Source organism: Hipposideros armiger, unplaced genomic scaffold (genome assembly GCF_001890085.2).
Source record: "Hipposideros armiger isolate ML-2016 unplaced genomic scaffold, ASM189008v1 scaffold_504, whole genome shotgun sequence".
Taxonomy (NCBI): Eukaryota; Metazoa; Chordata; class Mammalia; order Chiroptera; family Hipposideridae; genus Hipposideros; species Hipposideros armiger.
The window spans coordinates 355320-375910 of record NW_017731854.1 but is presented as its reverse complement, the minus strand read 5'-3'; the positions used below and the strand labels follow the sequence as shown (position 1 = coordinate 375910).

At 43.0% G+C, this 20591-nt stretch overlaps 2 long non-coding RNA genes and 1 pseudogene across 2 annotated transcripts; 1 reads left to right on the top strand and 2 right to left on the bottom strand.

Moving 5' to 3' along the window:
- Window positions 1-1111: 1111 nt before the first annotated feature.
- LOC109396134 (centromere protein K pseudogene) lies at window positions 1112-3571 on the top strand (annotated as a pseudogene).
- Window positions 3572-13469: 9898 nt separating this feature from the next.
- LOC109396132 (uncharacterized) lies at window positions 13470-16243 on the bottom strand. The gene is made up of 2 exons (XR_002126797.1): window positions 15846-16243; window positions 13470-14111 (listed from the first exon to the last, which is right to left on the bottom strand). It is a non-coding gene; the product is annotated as an uncharacterized LOC109396132 (long non-coding RNA).
- Window positions 16244-16252: 9 nt separating this feature from the next.
- Window positions 16253-19623, bottom strand: LOC109396131 (uncharacterized). The gene is made up of 3 exons (XR_002126796.1): window positions 19089-19623; window positions 18174-18243; window positions 16253-16361 (listed from the first exon to the last, which is right to left on the bottom strand). It is a non-coding gene; the product is annotated as an uncharacterized LOC109396131 (long non-coding RNA).
- Between the last annotated feature and the right edge of the window lie 968 nt (window positions 19624-20591).

Sequence of the window (20591 nt, the reverse complement as noted above, 5' to 3'; positions counted from 1 at the left end):
AAGCACATTCCCTATGTGGGTACTTTTACCTAGATTTCACAGAGACCCACCTATGGAACAAAATCTAACTCCCACCAGAATGACACCTCTAAGATGAAAGGGGTCTTGTCGTCTTAACTTGTGATCCCCCAAAATACACACATAAGTAGCTGAGTGCCTGCCCCCACATGGGCATTCACCAAAAATAGTTTAATTGTATAAATCAGAGGTCAGCCACCCTTTTCTGTAAAGAGCCAGAGAGTAAATATTTTAGGCCTTAAGAGCTGTAGGTCTGTTTCATTGACTTTGCTGTCATGTAAAAGCGGCCATAGTTTTGATTTTTTCAACCACTTAAAAACAGAGAAATCAATTTTAGCTCACAAGCCCTATGCTGTGTATGCAGTCATATTTGGCCACAGGTTATGCTTGGTTGACCCCCAGTATATGAATGAGTCTGGTTTGAGTCAGTCCCCAATGTGTCTTTATGATCCCGCTCTTTCTGTTTTTCCAATTACCTGCAGACTTCTCCATATCTTATCAGAGGACCAACCACCCTGATGGGAATCCTACAACGCATGCTGTGGGCCCCGCACTCTATGGGGCCTGTACATCGGGAAAGCCCCACACCTAACCTCTCCCTTCTCTCCCACCATGTCTGTGAGGGAAGTCTTTTGCCCTTTGGGGCAGCTCTGATGTGCTCAGATTCCTCGAACTTCCACCAAATCCCTCCCCTTCCATACCCTGGGCTCCCCCCGAAGCCCCACCCCAGTCATTACCTCCCCTTAGCACCCCTTCCAGGCTCCTGAACACACTGTACCCAGCTCACTGCCCTCTCACAGACTGCAGGTTGTCTGATAACTTGTCCTCTTTTTTTGCAAACCAGCTCCCTACAGGAGACATGACTGTTATGCCAACAATTCTACAAATGGGTAAACAGTGAACTTTCAATCAGCATTACAGAATCCATGCCTCACTGCTGTGGGATACATTATAACTAAGAAAGAACACTGAAATGAACTGGAAGTTATTCAGTGCATCTGGCATCACCGCTAGTATAGACTGCAGGCTTAGGAGGAGTGCCACAGGCAGTACTGAAAGGACAGACAGAACAATGGCTGCAGCCAGCGCCACAATGGTGGAAACCTGCCACCCGGCTTGGCAGGAAGCTCACGGAACACGGAGCGCCAGCCCAAAGGGTGAGCCTTTTACTGCAGGGAACTTGATACCTGATGTACTGAGATTTATAATTAAAAACATATATTAGGTCTTCAACCCCCTTTCAGGCACAGAGCTCCTAAAGCCCTGGGGATATTTTCCTGTGATGACAGTGATTAAGGCTATCCTTTGTTATGTTAATTAGCCACTCAGGAAGGGTGAGGGCTGGTTTGGTTGCCTGGAGAACCAAGAGATTAGAGCTTTGGAACTTTCAGTCTCACCCCCATCCTCCTGGGACTGGAGAGGAACTAAAGGTTGAATCAATCTTCAATGGCCAGCAATTTAATTAGTCCTGCCTATCTAATAAAACCTTCATAAAACTCTAATAGGACAGGCTTCAGAGAACCGCCATGTCAGGAAACCAGGATGCTTCCAGGTGCCATGGTGCAGGGCCTAAACTCCTCGGGGACACAAGTTCCTTTGTTCTGGACCTTTCCCTAGGTGTCTCCTCACCTGGGTCTTGAGTCCTGTTAATATCCTTTGTGATAAACTGGTCATCTAGGGAGTAAGCTGGTTTCCTGAGTCCTGTGACCACCCTAGCAAATTAATTGAACCCAAGATTTGGGTAACAGGAACCTCTGATTTGGTCGGTCAGAAGCAGCGGTGACAAACCGGACTTGCAAATCGGCATCTGAAACGGCAGGGTGGAACTGAGCCCTTAACCGGTGAAATCTGATGCCATCTCTGGGTAGATAGTATCAGAATTGGAGCTGAATTGCAGGCCAGCCAGCTTCTGTCAGAGAACTGCTTTATGGTGCGTGGGAGAATTCCCTACACGTTGGAATTGGGTGCAAAAATCTTACTACCCACTATGCAGTCAGGCCTTACATACACTTCAGCTCACACCAATGCCAGCTCCTGCTCCCACTGGTTAGGAGAGACCAGTGAGTGTGGCGCTGAAGGAACTGGGTAACTTGTGGTTTCCCCTTCGAGGACTCCAAACACGTCTTCTCACTTGCACTTCTTTATTCTCCAGCACACTCTCTGAAGAGAGTGGGACCATACCCCACAAACCAGGCCCTCTGCTCAACTCCACAAGTGAGAGCTTCTGCATCCCCCTAACAAAGCTATGTTAACCCAGCCATTCCCTTGTAGCCACAGGTCACTTCATGTTTCAACTGGGACTCAGGAAGACTGTGACCAGTTTGGGAAAATTATAGGTAATATCTCAGTTCAGTTTCTGCTTCTTCATAAAATGGACTGGTCACAGGACAGTAATTTACAAGCTGACTTTGCAGAAAACAATGGAGACTCAAGACCACCCCTGATGCATGTGACCCTCTGATAGTGTCTTAGAATCTACTCATTGGGACCTTATCAAGAGACCCATCAAAGGAATTTTCCCTAAGACCCCCTCACACTCCCCTTCTCCAGCTTAAAATTCCTTAACCTAGTCCAGCCGGTTAAGATGGATCTGAGGCATTGCTAAGTCTCCCATCTTCTCAGTCAATAAGCCTTTCCTTACTCCAAACTCTGCCTCTGGAAGCCTTGGGCACACAAACCAGAGTCCGGTAACAAGAGTCAGAATGAAACAGATGCACAATTAGTTTAAGTGACTTGCCCAAGGGCTCACACTTTTTCGTTGTAAGGCTAAGAAAATCACAAGCAAAAGTCAGTGAAGAAGCCAGCTCTAGATCCAGACTACCAGAGATGTGAAAGGTGTTACAGGTGCTGAAGAAGTACTAATGAATGTGAAGAAACATGGACCAAGATGAGAAACATTAGAATAAATTATCGCTTGTTGGAACTGAGACACTAATTCAAATGCTCAGTTATCATGATTAATTATGCAAGTGGAACGTTTGCCCACTGAACCCAGTCAGTGGCAGAAACAAACTCCTGAAATAATTACACGGAATGAAGACGCTCTGGTAACATGAGGAAAAGAAGAGCTCCAAAAATTGACACGTGATCTTAAACTGACACTGTCTACTATTCAGTCAGAATGAAAAGTTAGAGGACTTGGAAATGGAACAACAGTGGTTGGATGACCAGCTACAGAGAGAGGCTGGAGTCTCGCAACATACTAGCCAATGCATTGAAACATCCCATCGTGATATTTCCTGAGTCAAGAACCTTTAATAAGCTGAAAACAGAAATGCTTAACATAAAATAATAGAAGGAGAAACTCTTGATTCCCTCAGATGAGTTTCTAGAAGACCTGATAGAAATGTGAAAACCCTTCAAGAATCCACTGCATAGCTGCTAGCACTGTGTGGAGTGCTAGAGAGTTGTATAAATAGATTACTGAATGTTCCAGATGGTGCATATGTCAAAATTAGAGATTCCTTATGGCCACCTTGTACTGAGCTGCTGTTCCTCAATTGAGACATCCAGAAGATCCAACCCAATAAAATTAGAAGCCTTCCGTCAGTAACAGGGTGGTCTCTTATTTACACGGAACTTGAAGAATCTTGTCATATTCAGGACTACTTGGATAGATAACATTATCTGCAAATCAAAGTACCTAGTCCATCTTTACTTTATCCTTAACATTACATGTGCCGTAATCTATTATTCATTGTCAAATGGTCCTCTCTCATTCAGTCAGTGCTTTAGTGTTTTAAAAGGTAGGGACAAGAATACAAGTAAAGCGTATTTTGGACTTAATCATGAGGAAACATTTAATGTATTTTACTTCATGCAATATTCTTTGGAAGACTCTTGGTTATTTTAAGATTATTGCTAATGTACTATTTTCCATTTACATTTCATGGCAGTTTTGTTGTTTTTTTTAACATTTTGAGTTCCATTTGGCTCTTACCTCCTTCATACTTAGGAATTATAAAGGAAAGGCCATTTAAAGGAAAGATTTTTAATTTGCAGATGTGTTTAAAACAGAAGAGTATCTGATATAGAAGGCAGCAAATTTTGAAATATATAGCAAATCTGTTTCATGTCTATTGCCTTATTTTTATTTATTTATTTATTTATTTATTTATTTCAGCTGAGCCATCCTGCCGCCTGTTGGCAGCTCAGTGGCAGCTCAGCTTGGGCGGGCATCAAACCGCTGTTGCTCAGAGCTCGCACTCTTGAGTGAGCTCTTAACCAACTTAGCCAGTCGTCTGGCCCGTATTGCCTTATTTTTAGATTTAACAATGAAATATAAGAAACTGTTGGATAAAGCTAGCATGAAAACTATTTTTTTTTAAAGATTTTTATTTGGGAATTGGGGTGATGGGAACAGCACTGGGGAATCAGGGGAAGGGGAACAGACAAGTTGCTGTCGTTTTGTTCTTCAGTCTAGTTGTGGAGGACATTGCTTCACTGGCCCAAGTTGGCACCATCATTGCGCTCTTCCCGGGCGAGGCAGATCAGTCGCGGGCTTCTGGACAGCCGCTCACTGCGGCTGCTGGCTGCTGGCTACACACGGTAGCCCATGGCAACCCACTGCTACAGGGGCTGCAGCCTACACTGTCGCTGGCGACTCACGGCAGCCCAGCTCCAGGTTGAGCTGTTGTTCAGCATCTTAGCTGTGGAGGGCAGTGTCACTGGTCCTCCTATGTGGGATCTGAACCAGGGCCCTCTGGCGTCGCCAGTTCTCAACCATTGCGCCACTCGGCTGGCCCATGAAAACTATTTTAATGTGCATTATACACCAAGTGATGTTATATACATTAAATTACTTTTGATTCTATTATTACCAACAAAACTGTGTTAAAATAAAAATGAAAATAAATTTTAAGAAATTAGCAAACCATATGAGAAAACAAAACAAACAAATGAAGAAACAAAAACTTATAGACACAGACAATAATTTACAGGTTACCAGAGGGTAAGAGGGGAAGGGGGGAAGGGGGTGGTAGATGAGGGTAAAAGGGATCAAACATATGGTGATGGAAGGAGAACCGACTCTGGGTGGTGAGCACACAATGTGATATATAGATGATGTATTACAGAATTGTACACCTGAAACCTAACTTTACTAACCATTGTCACCCCAATAAACTTTAATTAAAAAAAATTAGCTTGCAGTAATGTACTTCCAATTACAAAACAGCTTGTTAACAATCTGTTAAAATTTAGTTCTAATAACACATAGATACAACAGGACAAGATTCACAGATTTCTAGATCACTATACAGACAGTGATCTATCTTCTAAGAATTTAAACTAATGACATAGGCAGAATGAAAGAAAAAAATCGATGCATACAAGAGCCTTTGCCACCTTAAATAAAAGAATATAATGGTCCATCCCACCACTGTCACTTTAAAAACCAATAAATCACCTATTCAACGTTTACTCAGAGACCCATTTACTTAGAGCCCAACCACAGTGAAAGCTTGATCTTGAACAAGTTTGTGATCCTCCTCTTTAGGCAAAATGTGTCACCTCCTTAATTCAATTTTACTTGTAAAATATATTTTTTTCTTTTGTGGCACAAACTGACATTGACAGAAAAATCACTACACGAACCCTGACCTAATGTCTCCACTATTAAACAGGAAAAGAAATATTGGCCCCAGCTCGGAAGACAATGTGAACATGCCTTTCATAGGAACCTGTGTGGGTGGCCCAGGCAGGCATGGAGGGTTGGCTGGGCCTGAGACCAGGGCCCTGGGCTACTGCTGCTGCCATCCAGGGCTCAGGCAGATGGGCTACCATCCTCACGAAGGGACACTCAGCTGACAGTTCCTGCAGCTTCCTCTGAGCTAAGGTCATGTGAGGCCTTGGGTGCCTCCAAGTATTCTCCATCCTCCCAGACCAAGCCCCTCCCACTTTCCAAAAGCCTGCTTGCTTTTTTTGTGACATTTTCCAAAGTTTGATATTAAATCTAGGATGCTTGCATTATACTCCTCCAGTCAGGCAACCAGTGGGAGGGAAGGGGGTCAGAGGAGGGGAGTGGAGTTGGGAGAGAGAAGAGAAGACAGAAGGGGGAAGACACTCATTAGGAGGGGGCGTTCTCAGGATGGAAGGAGGCAAGGAAATACCTCTGGGGCTGGATGGGGATTGCAAGTGTTACTACAATTACATGGGAAAAAAACCACATACAGTTTTATATAGCTCTATATAGTTATATACAACTACACATAGTTATATATACACTTACACAGTTACAGTTACATACATAGCTATATCTATAGCTGTAATCAATAATATCTTAGTAGCATTGAGACACTGGTTTCTACCTTTCCCCATTATAAAGAATGAGTTGAGGGGCAAGGTGGGGTCCTTTCTTAAAATACAATGCCAACTGCAAAATACTGAAGGTATAATGCAGCTAAAAAACATCATTTGGGGCACAATAATAAGAATTAGTGTTGTAACAACGAAAAAGGCGTCACCTAGTACAGTGTGAGGACATTTCAGACAGACCTCCATGGAGGCCATTCTCTCACTGGCCTGGGTGCTGCAAAAGTAATAACCCCATGAAAGGGAAAGAGGACTAAAGAACCATTGCAGATGAAAGATAATTTACAAAAGCCACGGCAACTTGATGGGACCTGTAGCCCTGAACTACATCTTCAACAGAAAATAAAAATGCTACAAAGAACATTATTTGGACACTGAAGAAATTGGAATATGGACTGTAAATGAGTGAAACAATTGCATAAGTGTTAATTTCCTGAATTAATGAGTGCTGTGGTTATCTAAACGGACATCCCTGTTCTTAGGGAGCATACATGGGGTTTGATGTCTACAACCTTCTCTCAAATTGGTCAGAACAAACAAAAAGTTTTACACAGAGGTAGAGATGGGGAAATGACAAGCCAAATGTGGCAAAATATTTAAAAGGAGTGAATCTGAGTAAAGTGTACAGGAGAGTGCTTTTTAATATTCTTGCACTTTCTCTGAGCTTATTTTAAAATAAAAGTTAAATAAAAACAGCATAAATACACCCATATGTTTAGTATATGTGCTGCACAAGTAAGCAATACATCCATTTGTTTAAAAATTTTAAACTATAATCCATGTATATAGTATTTACTTATATATGCATAAAATTCTTTTATTGTGAGAAAAGTTTGGATTCAAAACAAGTAATAGGTATTTAACTCAATACTTTTGGTGGTACTCATAGATGTACCTAAATTTCTGAATAGCTAACTTTATATTCCACTCTATGGATATCCCAATATTTCAGCCAGTTTCCAACGTTTATTATGTTTATAAATATTTAAGTTGTTCCTCATATAATTATGTTTATTTTTATTTATGTATTTGAGTAGTTAATATGTTCATAGTTTAAAAAATATCAAAAGGTACGAAATGACATACAGTGAAAATCTGTTTTCACCCCCTGATGGCCATATGGCCCTATTTGTTTGGTAAAAGCTCAGTTTATGACCATTATCCATCCCAGCATAATTATGAATTGCCCCTGTCTTCTCTCAGAAGTATGGCAGTTTGGGTGATAAATTATACAGACACCCAACTTAGATCCCTGCTCCTTCACCAAGCTGCCACCTGAGACATACACAGGCACCTGTGTTCTCTCAGTATAACTCTGGAGAGATTTCATGCATATATAAGTAAACACATACATAAATACTATTTTAAATAAAATAAACAAATGAATATATTCATACTGTTTTGTTTAACTTTTATTTTGAAACTACCTTCAACTTCTAGAAAGTGCAAGAATGTAAAAACCCTTTACCCAGATTCATACGTTTTAAAGATTTTGCCCCATTTGGTTTTATCACATTCTGAGCCACCATTGCTTTCACCTGGGTTACAGCTCCCTCCTCTCTTCACCACCCTCCTTCTAACTGATTTGGGAAAATTAATACACAAAGGGAGACTCTAAGAGGACCGCACTGGAAACTTAATGGAGTAGGATGCTAGCAGGAATGGTAGCAGAGGAAGGGGGTCTGGAGGAAGTGGGGTGTGGGGGTGCACGAGAGGGGTTAGCAAACCGCAATTCTGAGGATCAAAGAATCACAAAATCCGTAGGCATACAGGTGCTTTTTCTGTGATTGGCACAAAACCCTGGAAATGTCTTTTCTTCCTGGAGCCCTTTAGGAACTAATAACTGACAGGTGTGCCACATACTTGGGTGGCTCATGTGAAAGAAAAAAAAATAGTGGCTGAAATTGTAGCTTTTTCTGTCTCAGTCCTGAATAACCTCAGTAGAAGCCTTCATACCCAATTCCATTTCCATCAACAACAACAAAATAAGCCCATGGATTTCGCCCTTATTGTGTTCACTGCCCAATAAAGAATGGGAGCAAGCTAATGGAATCTGTATCGAAATAGCCAGAAATCAGCATGGCTAAACCACACGCCTCACCCCACCCACCTCCAGCCTCACAGGCAGGTCTCTTTTGACCCCAGCCATTTGCCGGTTTCCATATTACTGTGTAGCGGTCTGGTTTGCTCTTCTGTTTTGGTGTCAGGGTCTGAGGATGCACATACAGCAATATTCATGGCAGCGGTGCTGGGGATACCTGCAGGCTACACAGGGCCCAAACACTGTCAGGTGTGGGAGGGACCCATCCCCTGGAAGTAGGTGTAGGCATACCGGTATCACTAATATACACGTGCATTTAACATCAGTATATGAGTATATGCAAATACGCATAAGGATATACATATATGTGTACATACACACACAGTCATATATACAGTGGCGTTAGATAGAGCTATAGTGATAGAGAAGATAGAATACTATCTAGAGACAGAAATAAGCAACTGCAGCTACACCCAACATGGAGAAATATTGAAAGCAATATTAAGTGAAAAAGACATACTCTAAGAGGAGGCGCAACCATTGAAACCTGCTCCTACAGCTTAACTATGGAATTGCAAGGGATAAAACTCTCAAGGGCAGGGTGGAGGAGGCACCTGCATTAGAGAAGAGGTCAAGACTGGGTAGGGTTTGGGTGTGAGCCTGGATAAGGCACTTAGCCTTTGTATTACTTTTTATCATCTGAAAGATGGAATATTCCACAGAAAGCAAGAAGAACAGTGGCCAATGCAGAACACGCATGCAGCAGGGCACATCCTCTGTTCTATTCAACCCCCCGACCATTCCGGGTTCTGCTCAAAAGCGCACCTGTTTCAATGGGCCAAGGAGGACCGCCATGAGTGGTTCAGGGTGGTGGTGTCCTCCTCCTTTGCAGCACTGGCACCTGACTGGAAAATGCTAAGTAGGAGGCAAGCCCAGCGCCTAACATGAAGGTCTGTAGCCAGTCCTGGGGCTGCTCCCTTCCCTTGAAGCTCAGCTCATCTCTGTGACTGGAGCCCCTTAACCACAGGGGGACTGAGAGACTGACCAACCCTGCACATCGCCAGGATTACGGCACCCCACACGCCTCAGGATTCTGCATCACAGTTACTCCCACCCCCTTACCTGAAAAACCAGGTGTGAGCTCTCTTTAGGCTAACAGAGCCTTCACTAAGTGCACGCGGATGCGATTCCCAGCTTTCTTTCCAGGAGCGGCTGCAGCTCCTCGAGAACCCGTATTTCTCATGCATATAAAAGCAGGCACCTGCTCGTTTATTAATTCCCAGGGTCAGCTTGGCATCCCGCTCACCTGCGTAAGGTCGATCTTCTTAAAGGGCCGCTTCAGAAGCCTTTACAAAGCAGACCCTGCAGTCCCAGGTCCATTGACTTTGGTCCAGATTCCGTCACGCATAAGGCGATCCTATCAGAAGAGCCTGGGGCAGCTGGAATATCCTCAGTCTTTGGGTCTATGCCACCCCTAGAACTTGTGAATGTCCCTCCATGCAGATCCTGGGATGTGTCCACCCTGTCAGTGAGAAGGTGTTCTCAGGTGGGCAGGGAAGCTAGTACACCTGGAGGGCTGGCCCTTTAACTCCCTGCCTACCTGGGAGGGTACCACACCTGCCAAGGCAAAGCTTCCACAGCAGCGGACTCTGAACCTACCTGCAAAGCATTCGCCATCCTCATGGTCTCTGTCTGAGCTGAGCTTGGTTTCTGTGATTTGAGATTTGGGAGGCAGTCTAGTCCAGCGCTTTGCAAACTATGAAGAACCAGAGAACCACTAGAGATCTTGTTGCCATTTGGATTCTGATTCAGAAGGTCTGGGGTGGGAGCTGAGACACGTTTCTAATAAGACCACAGGTGATGCCAAGGCTGCTGGGTCACAAACCTCGCTTGGAGGAACAAAGGTCTAGTGTGCTGATTTAGGGGCACATGTGTCGGGGAGCCATCTGCAGACAGAACCCGACTTTTAACTAAAATAAACTGCTGTGAGATCTTGCACCAGCCCTTTCCCTCTGGAGTTGAGTCTATGACTAACTCCTCACTCCCCTTGAGGGGGTTTGAGTTTGTAAAGCAGTAATTTAAATATTAAACTGGGCGTCAGCTCCACTCTCAGATTTGGTGCAGTTCAATGATTTGCTCTATCCCAGTTAGAGAACCCCCTTTTCACTGGATGGATTGTAATTTTCTCACAATGTGTCAGATCGACCATGGCACTTGTTTAAAAGGGACCCAAACCAGGCACAGTGAATGGGAAATCCTGGGAAGTGCAGTGTGCGTTTTAACAAGCCCTGGGGGGAACCCATGGCCTTTGCCACAGAGAGATAGAGTCAAGCAGAACCACGGAAGAAAAGCAAATATCCAAGAATGAGGAAAGGGCTACATGATAGGATTCAACTGTAATTGAAATGAAAATTGTTTTCATGTGAAGAAAAAAGACTGGTTGTGTAAAACTTGGGAGTGAATCACAGGACTGTATGAACTGCATTGCCAGTCTTATGTTCATCTCAAAAGGAAATAGTGGACTGATATGTGTACTTAGCAAGGTTTTCAACAAGTCTCTTTTTTCTCAGCTGCTGTATAAAAAATGTTTCTGATACTGAGTAAAGCTTTCTAAGCATCCATAGCAGATAGGGGAGGTGGTGGCTAGAAGGGACCAAACGGAGTGGAGGGTCATGAGTGAGAGGCTAGAGATAGCTGACGTTTCCACTTTAGTAAGAGAAAGTACCTTCAGTGACTGGTGAAAGGGGCAGCAAAATCTCTAGAGGGAATTCTAAGTACAGCTTCATAATACGCTTAAGTTGAGACCTGATCACATATTAGGTTGTTCAAAATACAAATGTACAAATCTGAAAGGAATGCAAAAACATGCTTTGTGTCCCCTGGAAAGAGGAGATACAGATGGGAGAAAGGGAACATTGCATAAAAAAACAAACAAACAAAAAACAACAACTTGATTTCCTGCATGGTCACACACAGGAAACAGTCAAATGCTGTTATTTTGTGCAAAACCAGGATCTTTAAGATGAAACACTGTGGCAAATGTGCTCTCAGAAGCCTGTCTCCGCCTTATGAGTAGGGAGACTTCCATAATGAGTGCTAGAATCAACTGAAGACTGATAAAAAACAAAACAAAAACTATAAATGAAAGGAGTCTCCTTAAAATAAAAACAAAACAATGACTACCATAAACTTATTGAAAAAAATCTCTCAAACACGTTGACAATTAAAAACGAAAAATAATTTTTTAAAAGGGAAGGCACATAATTTGCTCACAAATTATTTCTGTAGCCACAGAACTAATGAAATATATTTTCATATTGTTCTGTATAAAATCCCAAACTGTTTGTAAAGCCAGAACTAAAGGAAGAAAGTAAAACATAGGGAAAATTCGATCTTTTAAAATCGGTATTATATAGGATCCATCTCTAAGAGTGCAGAGACAAAATCATGTTTTAAAAAACCAAATCCTAAACATAATAACGAAACCACAAAACAACCCAAATGTGAAACATGTAAGTTTCCCGGGGCCGCGGAGCCTGAAACAAGGAGGGGGAGAGACGCCGGCTTCACGCCGAGCCCTCCAGCGCAAACGCGGTAAGATCGGCCCTTGCGGGCCGCCGTCCACCCCGACAGCAACGTCACCTTCCCTGAGTGCCCCGCGGGTGAGCCGGAGGCGCCAGGTGATGACGCATTTCCTCCAGCTACTGTGAACGCTGAGCTCCTTAACGCTAGGGTTGAGCTCGGAATCTTGATAAAACTGTAGTCATTGTAGTTTTCAAAACAGGCTACCATTGGGCTGGCTGAGTGGCACAGTTGGTTAAGAGCTTGCTCAAGAGTGCGAGCTCTGAGCAACAGCGGTTTGATGCCCAGCCCGAGCTGCCAACAGGCGGCAGGATGGCTCAGCTAAAAAAAAACAAACAGGCTACCCTGGCCAGAGAAAATACATCGAATTACTAAATTACTAGTTACTTAAGTCACTCCCGCAAATTAGTCCTAAAGTACGAGTTTTAAGTAAACATCACCATGAAAACACGTCCCTTTAAAAAGAAGTGTTTTTGACTCAGAAGGAATTGAATCATTGACGAAAAAAAAAAGTAACACAATATATTTAAAAGGAAACTTTCCTTTCTTTAGTTATATTCCTATTTCCTGGATATTTGAGACCTAAAGTTGGTTCTTGATTAAACTTTCAAACTTGGCACATACTACATTCTGAATAAATGCATGCTGCTACCGGCCACATTTAGTGCAATTACCATTATATGATCTATATACTGTAATACATACACACATATACAATGAAAGTATTTCTTAGGTGCAGATCTGAAAGAAATCAGATCTGAAAGAAACCAAATGCAGGTGTTGCAAGGTGTAACTGCACAACTTAGAACGTTGAGGTGAACTTTTATTTCCTAATTTTTGAATTGGTTATTTCTGTTTGTAACAGCATACATACCTCAAAAAAATAGTCAACATGATTAAAAATACATATAGCCATATATCTCTGATTACTTAAAAACGAAGGACTGAAAACAGTTGAAGATCATTCTTAAACATGACTAGGAATTCTATCATATTGGAATTATTCCTGACTTCCACCTTAACGTTCCTGTAGTTTTGATATTTTCTATCATTACATAAAAAATGTTAAAAGTCAACATCCAAATAATTAACAACATGGCAAAAGAAAACACGAAATTCATAATTTTTGGAGTAGTTTGGAGCATTGACTTGCTTACATCATGGAATGCAACAGATAAAAGTTTCTGCTGTCATTGTAAGACACAGGGAAGGAGGCCAGCACTGGGGACACCCGTCCATGGGTCACTCGTCGAGGCAGAAAAGTAAGCTGTAGGCTCAGATGGTGAAAGGAAAGGAGCAGCGATAGGTACAGTAGGGTCAAAGTAGACGAAGTTCAGCATATATTTTGAAACAATTCTGAGGCTTATTTGAAGTTTGCAAAACAAAAATTTGTCAAACAATATTTTTAAACGTCTAAATTCAGTTATTAATCTTGAAACTCAGGTGAAGTTTTGTCCCACTCAAGCAAATGTTCTTGAGTTAGTATGACTTTTAAATATAAAAAAACCGCAAGACAAAACCTAAAACTCAACTTTATTAAAATGGTATTCCCACTTTAACGAAGCACAATAGCTTCAACATAATTTTTTAAACATTTCAAAGTTCAGACCAATGAAATTAAATGAGAAATAAAAACAGTACTATAAATTTGCTTATAAGCAACGTTTTACAGACAATAATGGTAAAACAAAACGTCCCAGGAAATGAAAACACCACTTTATTTTTCTGAGTAAAGGCTAACTATATTCTGAAATTTCTAAAATCGAAACACAGGAATTGCCCCTCCTCTGACCTCCCCGGAGGGAAGAAGCAGGGGAGCAGTCCGGGAATAGGGGCGATCTCCTCGGGAATGTAATGCAAACTGCTGTTGGAAATTCTGCAAACAGAGGAATCCCATCGAGAGCCGGAAGACACGGGCCCCGAGGCGCACCTGGCCCCGCCCCCTCACGCTGCGCAGCTGCTCACAGGATCGTCCCTTGGGGGCCGCCGTCCTCCATTCCGTCACGTGACCTTGCCAGGCGCCTGGCGAGCGACCGCAGGGCTGAACAATGGCGGCGCGGCGCCTTTTGGCTGCAGTGCGTGGGCACACGCGCTGCTGAAACCCTCTATGCTTCTGGACAGTGGCCACCTAATCTCTGGTTTCCCATTATGCGGTGTTCTGCAAACGGCCCAGAAATAAGAATTTTAAGTTAACAGTTCAAAATTTATAAGATTTAATTTTCCCCAAAAGCATAAATTAAAACTCAGGATGTAGTAGCATGCTGAAAAGAAATCACAGATTTCATGACAGTTTCGTCCTCTTCTAAATTTTCAAATGCTCTGTAAATTAAAGTGAACAGAGTTTAATTAAAATCTCAGCTAAATCTGGGCATAACAGGCTAATGGGTTGGGTAGAGAGGGGAGGGGGCAAGGCTTATTTCCCAGAGAATAAAATGGTTAGTGAATGTTATATTGTCAATAAAAAGAAAGTGCTTTATTTTCAAGTCTAAGAGTAAGTTTTCAAGAATAATAGGCAATATTATTTTGACTGACATTTCAAAGAACTATAAAGGAAAAAAATAGTTAAAAGTGATCATGTATTGAAAAATGCTAACAAAACTTAAGTTGTTAGAATAGAATAATTCAAAATTGATAACTAGATACCTTCAAATGAAAAATTAGCAAAAGAAGAAAAACAAAAATGGGGTTATAATTCACTTAGAAAAACGCCAACAAGGTGATTAATCTTTTTCTCAGATTGGAAAACAACCCATGTAATTACACTCATCTTATGAACTATCTTGCAACTGATGAAAATGACACACACAGGTACACGTAAGCGTACGTACACTTATGGAAGGGTGAATTTGACATATAACATACAACTGAACATATTGTATAATAAAATATGAACTATGTATGTGTGTCCATGGACACACACTTCTGTATGTTTATGTTTGTAAATGAAATCAGCCTGGTAGGGTTCTATCCAACCTTAACAACAGTTAACTACAAAAAGTGGCATAAAAAGTCGGTATGGAGCCAGGCTTACCTGCGTTTTTACTGTGAATAATTTTGAATTGTGTTTTTGCCCCCCAGAAGCCAAACAAAGCATTATGTTTTGGTTTTGAAAAAAGATTCCTACTTTTGATGTGAATGCAATTATTTCTGGTTCTTGGACCTGTCTTTTCTTCGTTCTTACTTTTTCTTTCAGCCTTCTGTGAAAGTCTCCCTCCCATCACAATTCAGCAATTTCCCCAGCAGCTACTGATAATACTGTAACATGCTGGGAGCTGTTTAACGAGGCTGACTTTGGCCCCTCGTTCTCTTGATGGTGCTGAAATCCTGAATCCTATAAACCAAGTGAAGTTTGCATTCCTGAAACATGACTGATTAAGGCATAAAAATAAGCTGTGCATGGAATATTCACCAACTGATCTGGTATCCTGCACAGGAAAGTGTAAGTGGTTGAAGAGAATGGTGCAAACTATAAACCATATAATTCCCTGTGCCCTCTCCATTGGCTGTTAGGATGTTTTTTCCTCTGCCAAATCCTCTACTCTTTTGCCTGCATAGACTCTTTTTCTGAAACCAAGGATTTTCTTTAGAAACTTTTTACGCATCAAGAAACCAGAATTTCCAGTTTATAGTCACACAGGCAGCATTCCTATGAGGAAGATGGTCAAATGTATGTAGCTAAAGGAATGTGTTTAAAAAAACAGCATAAAATCAAGCAATTTCAGTGTCATGAAATACCATCAAAATCTAGCCCCGGTATGTATTTCCAACTGCATTCAGGTAGAGGAAACATTTCTACCTATGGTGTCTCAACTATTTTGTCGTCTGTCCATACTCTGTTTCCTACATATTTTTGTCTTCCCTGCTCTATTTTCCTTGAATTTCTACTACTTACCCTTTATGTCTCTAATCATACTTTGCTTCCTCCAGGGAGCCTTCCCTGACCACTTAAATCGATACTACATCCCAATACATCCTCTGAAATCCTCCAGGAATGTGCATAAGCCAAATTACAGGATTTCTACTATAGGGTAGGAAAAAAAAAAAGATTTTTCTATCCTAGGTTCTCATCTGGGCATCTATAACAAAAGACAGATTAATAAGAGACAGCATACATGTTTATTGGTTTTAAATGATATGGAAGCCTTCATAAGGAAATGAGGACCCACAAAAATGGTTAAACCTGAGTGTTACCCAAGGTTTGATGAAGAATGCGAAGTCATGGAAAAACGTGATAGGACAAAAGGGTGTGAACTAAGTTTAGTAAACGGGGGGTGGGGTGGGGGTGGGGGGGGATACTTAGCAAGGCTCATTCATTCAGGTTCCTCTTGGCTTCCCTCTGTCTTCAGAGATAAAGATGCTCCTTTCCTCTGAGTCTAGGAAGGGACCTCTCACTGGAGCCTCTTACCACCTGCTTCAGGGAAGAAGGTGTCAGAGATTCGCCAGCTTTTTCAACTTCCTTCGGCTTAAAATACTCAATAAGCCAAGGGGCTGTGTTTGGGGGTAAAGTGTCCCGAACACTGCACTACCCCAAATGTAATTACCTATTCATTTATCTGAATTCCCACTCCACTGATGACAATCATAGGAGGAACACTGTATTTTTTTCACCTGTCCATTCACTATATGGAAAAAAGTACATGTCCCGTGGGTGCCACTCCAATTTTATTTGCACACACGCAGCAATTTCCTCATGTTCATCTTCCCTTCCCCAAATTAGGCACAATTTAACATGTAAGGAGCACCACCCTCAAGTCCAAAAATATTATTCGACTTTTTACTACATTGCGATTCCTCAGTTTCTCCTAATTGCACGGAGGTAAAATGACCTCAGTCCTTCCTACCTGTTTGGCCTCATCTCCTCCTCTAAACCTCCATTTACAACTCTAGGAACTGGCTGCTCTGATTCCTTTGTAATCTGTCAGTGTGCCTTGCTCCTTCTAGCCGTCCCGCACTTGCAAATTTCCCTTTCTTCTTGCATGTTCTTTCCTTCCTAAATTTTGTGCACTTGAACTCGGTATTCACCTTCTAAAAATGAACGTGCTCAATATCTTACATCAGAAACTGATGTTTACCACTCATGTTGTTTTAATTACTTGTGGATTCAATATTTGCAAATCCACCTACTCACTAAAATTTATTTGTAACTCCCAATCAATACTCCTGGCAGTTATGTGGTCATTTGCAGACAAGCTGAAAGGGGTGGAAAATTCAAGGAACCCTTTGTTGCCAGCTAAGGTCAAACCAAGCAATGATCTCCCTTTTTGTTTCAGCTCTTACGCTACTGTAGGAAAGGAGAAAATTTCTCTGTTCCCTTCTCTGGGCCTTTTGGCTGGCCAGTAATCACATCAACAAGAGGCAGAATGACAAGAGAAAATCAGATTTAACCTCATGTCCACGGGAACCCCACACATGAGAGAGTCAGAGACCCCACTTAGGTGACAGAGTCAGACTGGGAAAAGACACATGGGGATAGAGCTAGGGATGACATCATGCACCCTGGGGCTTCAAAGGGGCATTGCAGAATGATAAAAAGAGCAGACATTTAGAAAGTAAAAAGGTTACCCTGCCCTATAGGTGGGTCAAAAAGAGATGATGGCTGATGATCTCTGATGATGGGCGAGGCCCCTAATTTAAGTTCTTCTAAGTAGTTAAGGGGAGGGGGCAGAAGTTTCTCTTGAGCCTGAAGCTAAAACTGCCCTTAACTCAAAGTCATCCGTATACCAGTGAGGCACACCTTGGGGTGACTCGTTCTGAACCCCTGCACTATAAACCAGTGTCCTTTTCATGATCTATTTAATGCCTCTCTGAGTCTGTGAATGGATTTAAGTCTGGAAGTGAAGTGAGGTTCTATTACATTTTTAGATTTTCCTTATGTAGACAAAACAATTGTTCAGCAGAATTCCCATCTATTTAGCTCTAGGGATCCTCTGATCAGTTCTCTATCGGAAAAGGTCCCTATGTGCCAAACATTCTGATTACTGATATATTCCCCTATCCCCAGCCTTTCTGGTAAGTAACACACCGTGTCTTTGGCAGTTAACTGTTCGCAGGAGCAAACCATTTGCGACGTTGCAAGCTACCTGACACAACACGATAAACTGCCATCATGACTTCAGCCCAAGAGGTTTTGCCCTCTTGGTGTACCAACATTATTAAAATCCACTTCCAGACAACCTCCGCCAGGTTTCTGCCAATTTATTGCAATTCTTTTGGCATACACCTGTCTCTTCCTGGGTCATGGTGTGTACTTGTCCGCAGGGATCATATGGCTATTTGACACAGCCATGGATCTAGTAACAAAAAATCATGATTTGTGGTGGGGCTTAAAGCGAATGGGCATTCCCTTTAATGGCACCTAATCCAAGTGTGTTTTACAAAGCTTTCAAGGAGAAAAAGGCTGTTATCTTAAAACAATAGAGAGAAACTACTTCCACTGGTAAGAAAGGCTCACACTGACTTTTTGTTTCCAGATTCTCAGTTTCAACCAAACAGGTAACCCTATTCCAAGATTCAAACACTCATTCTTTCTCAGCATTTACATGAAAAATGTAGTGAATGTGTGTCATCAAATTTTGTGTCTGATATTCAGTAACACCAGTTATGCCATTGCCAGAAATAAGAGCTTTCTACTACAGTTGCCATGGAAGTTCTCAGGTTTTCAGACTAAGACCTGATATGATAATGAGGAACCCAAATGTGTCATTTTCTCTCCCTACACACGAGAGGGCCCTAAATGGAACCCACCCACAGCACAGACCTTACAGTCATGGCTACTCCTGTCACAGTGAAGTGCAGCAGTCACATGAGCACCCAAGGCCAATGCCCAGGTGGTACTCCATGACAATCGAGAGCAGGCAATAATTTCATTGTACACCACGACCTATCACAGGTGGCTTGTGACCCATTTCACATTAACAAGGAGCCCAGGAATAGTACTCAAGCACAGAGCAATCACCAAAACAAGCACCTGCCCCCTCCCGCCCCACAATCTCATCTTTGTGGGCTAATCCCTTAGGACCACTCCAAGTATTAATTCATGGTCCATAAGAGTCCGATGAGGGGGTAGGCGGATTCACAGTTTGAACAGGTAAGGTGCAACAGGAATGCTTAACTTCACCTATGTTGCCATCCACACCTTGCTCCTAGGTGCGCAGCACTGGGTCACTGTATGTGCTGCCACCGTGGAACTAGCCAGGGAGAGGTATCCACAGGAGGTGTCCGAGTTGTGGCGCTCCGCTAAGAAAGGAGAGGTGCCACGGGGGACTTCTGACTTCTAGGTGCTGGTGACCGCCCACCACAGGGCGTGAACGCTCCAGCCGCCATCTTCGGAGCGGGCACAGAGCCCTAGAGAAGCCACGCACACTGTGGGGACCTGATCCTGGGAAAGGTGTGCATGTTACAGGAGACTGTGAGAGACCATAATGCAAACCCAAAGGGGCCAGTCTTCCTCATGCAGCAGCTAACCACCTCCAGCTACTGACAACGACTGCCATCGGGCCAGCTGGCAAAGGCAACATTTGTGAAAGGGCCCCGCTTTATTTTCACACAGGAGGCAATGAAGGACGAATTCGAATCTGACAGGCAACTAATATGAAGAGGCACACGCTTCTTCTAATTATACTAGGCATACTACAGAGATAGGCTCCTTATGTGCCAGTGATGTCAGCGGAAGTGGCCTAGGTGATTTTGGACTAATTAAAACAAATGCCTGTCCTCAATGACTCAGTGGACAGAGTGTGCGCTCTGAACAAGGCTGCCGGGTAAGACTCCCATGTGACTTGGTGGCTACGCACACCCGCAACTAACACTGAACTCGGCACCTTGAGCCAAGCTGCCGCTCGGATGGCTCCGTCGGTAGAGCGTGCGCTCCTAACAACAAGGCTGCTGGTTTGACTCCCACGTAGGATGGTGGCTAAGCCCACCCGCAACTAAGATTGAACACAGCACCTTGAGCTTAGAGGCCACAGGCTGCCGATGGGAATTCAGACGGCAACTGACGCCGTCCACAATGAAGACTGAACAACAGCAACTGCGCAGGCTCCCTTCCCCAATTCTCCAGCACGGTTCCCCTCCCCCAGTTCCCCAACTTACAAAAAATGCCTGCCTACAATAGCATAGTTTTATTCAGAAACATTTCTCGTCTCCTGTTTCTGCAGGTGCTGATGCTAGAAGACTCACACATGTAAATTTTGCCCTCCTGGTATTAGAGGCCCCACTGGGTAACTACCACTGACTAAAGAAATGTGGACAACACTTTGCAAGACAATGGTGTTGTGTTCCCCTCTGACCCTCACCTAACATTACAGGGAAGTCCGATGTGGTAGCACCGCAAATGTCATAGGTTCAAACAAGTTCAAACAAGTAAATATGGTCCCTACGTTTTTCTGGCTCGGTGGCCTGGGCCCGTTAGCTGTGCCCTCCGCTCAGCGTCTCACAGGACAGCAATGGAAGTGTCAGTGGCCTGGGTTCATTTCCAAGCTCGCCCTTGTAGGCACAGTTCATTTCCTCGGGGATCTAGAATTCATGGCAGGCTTGCCTCTTCAAAGGCAGCCATTAAGAGAAAGAGCCTCTGACATCAGAGAAGGCCTAGGGCCACACCCGAGAAACTCCACTGTAACTCAAAGTCAACCGAGGAGGG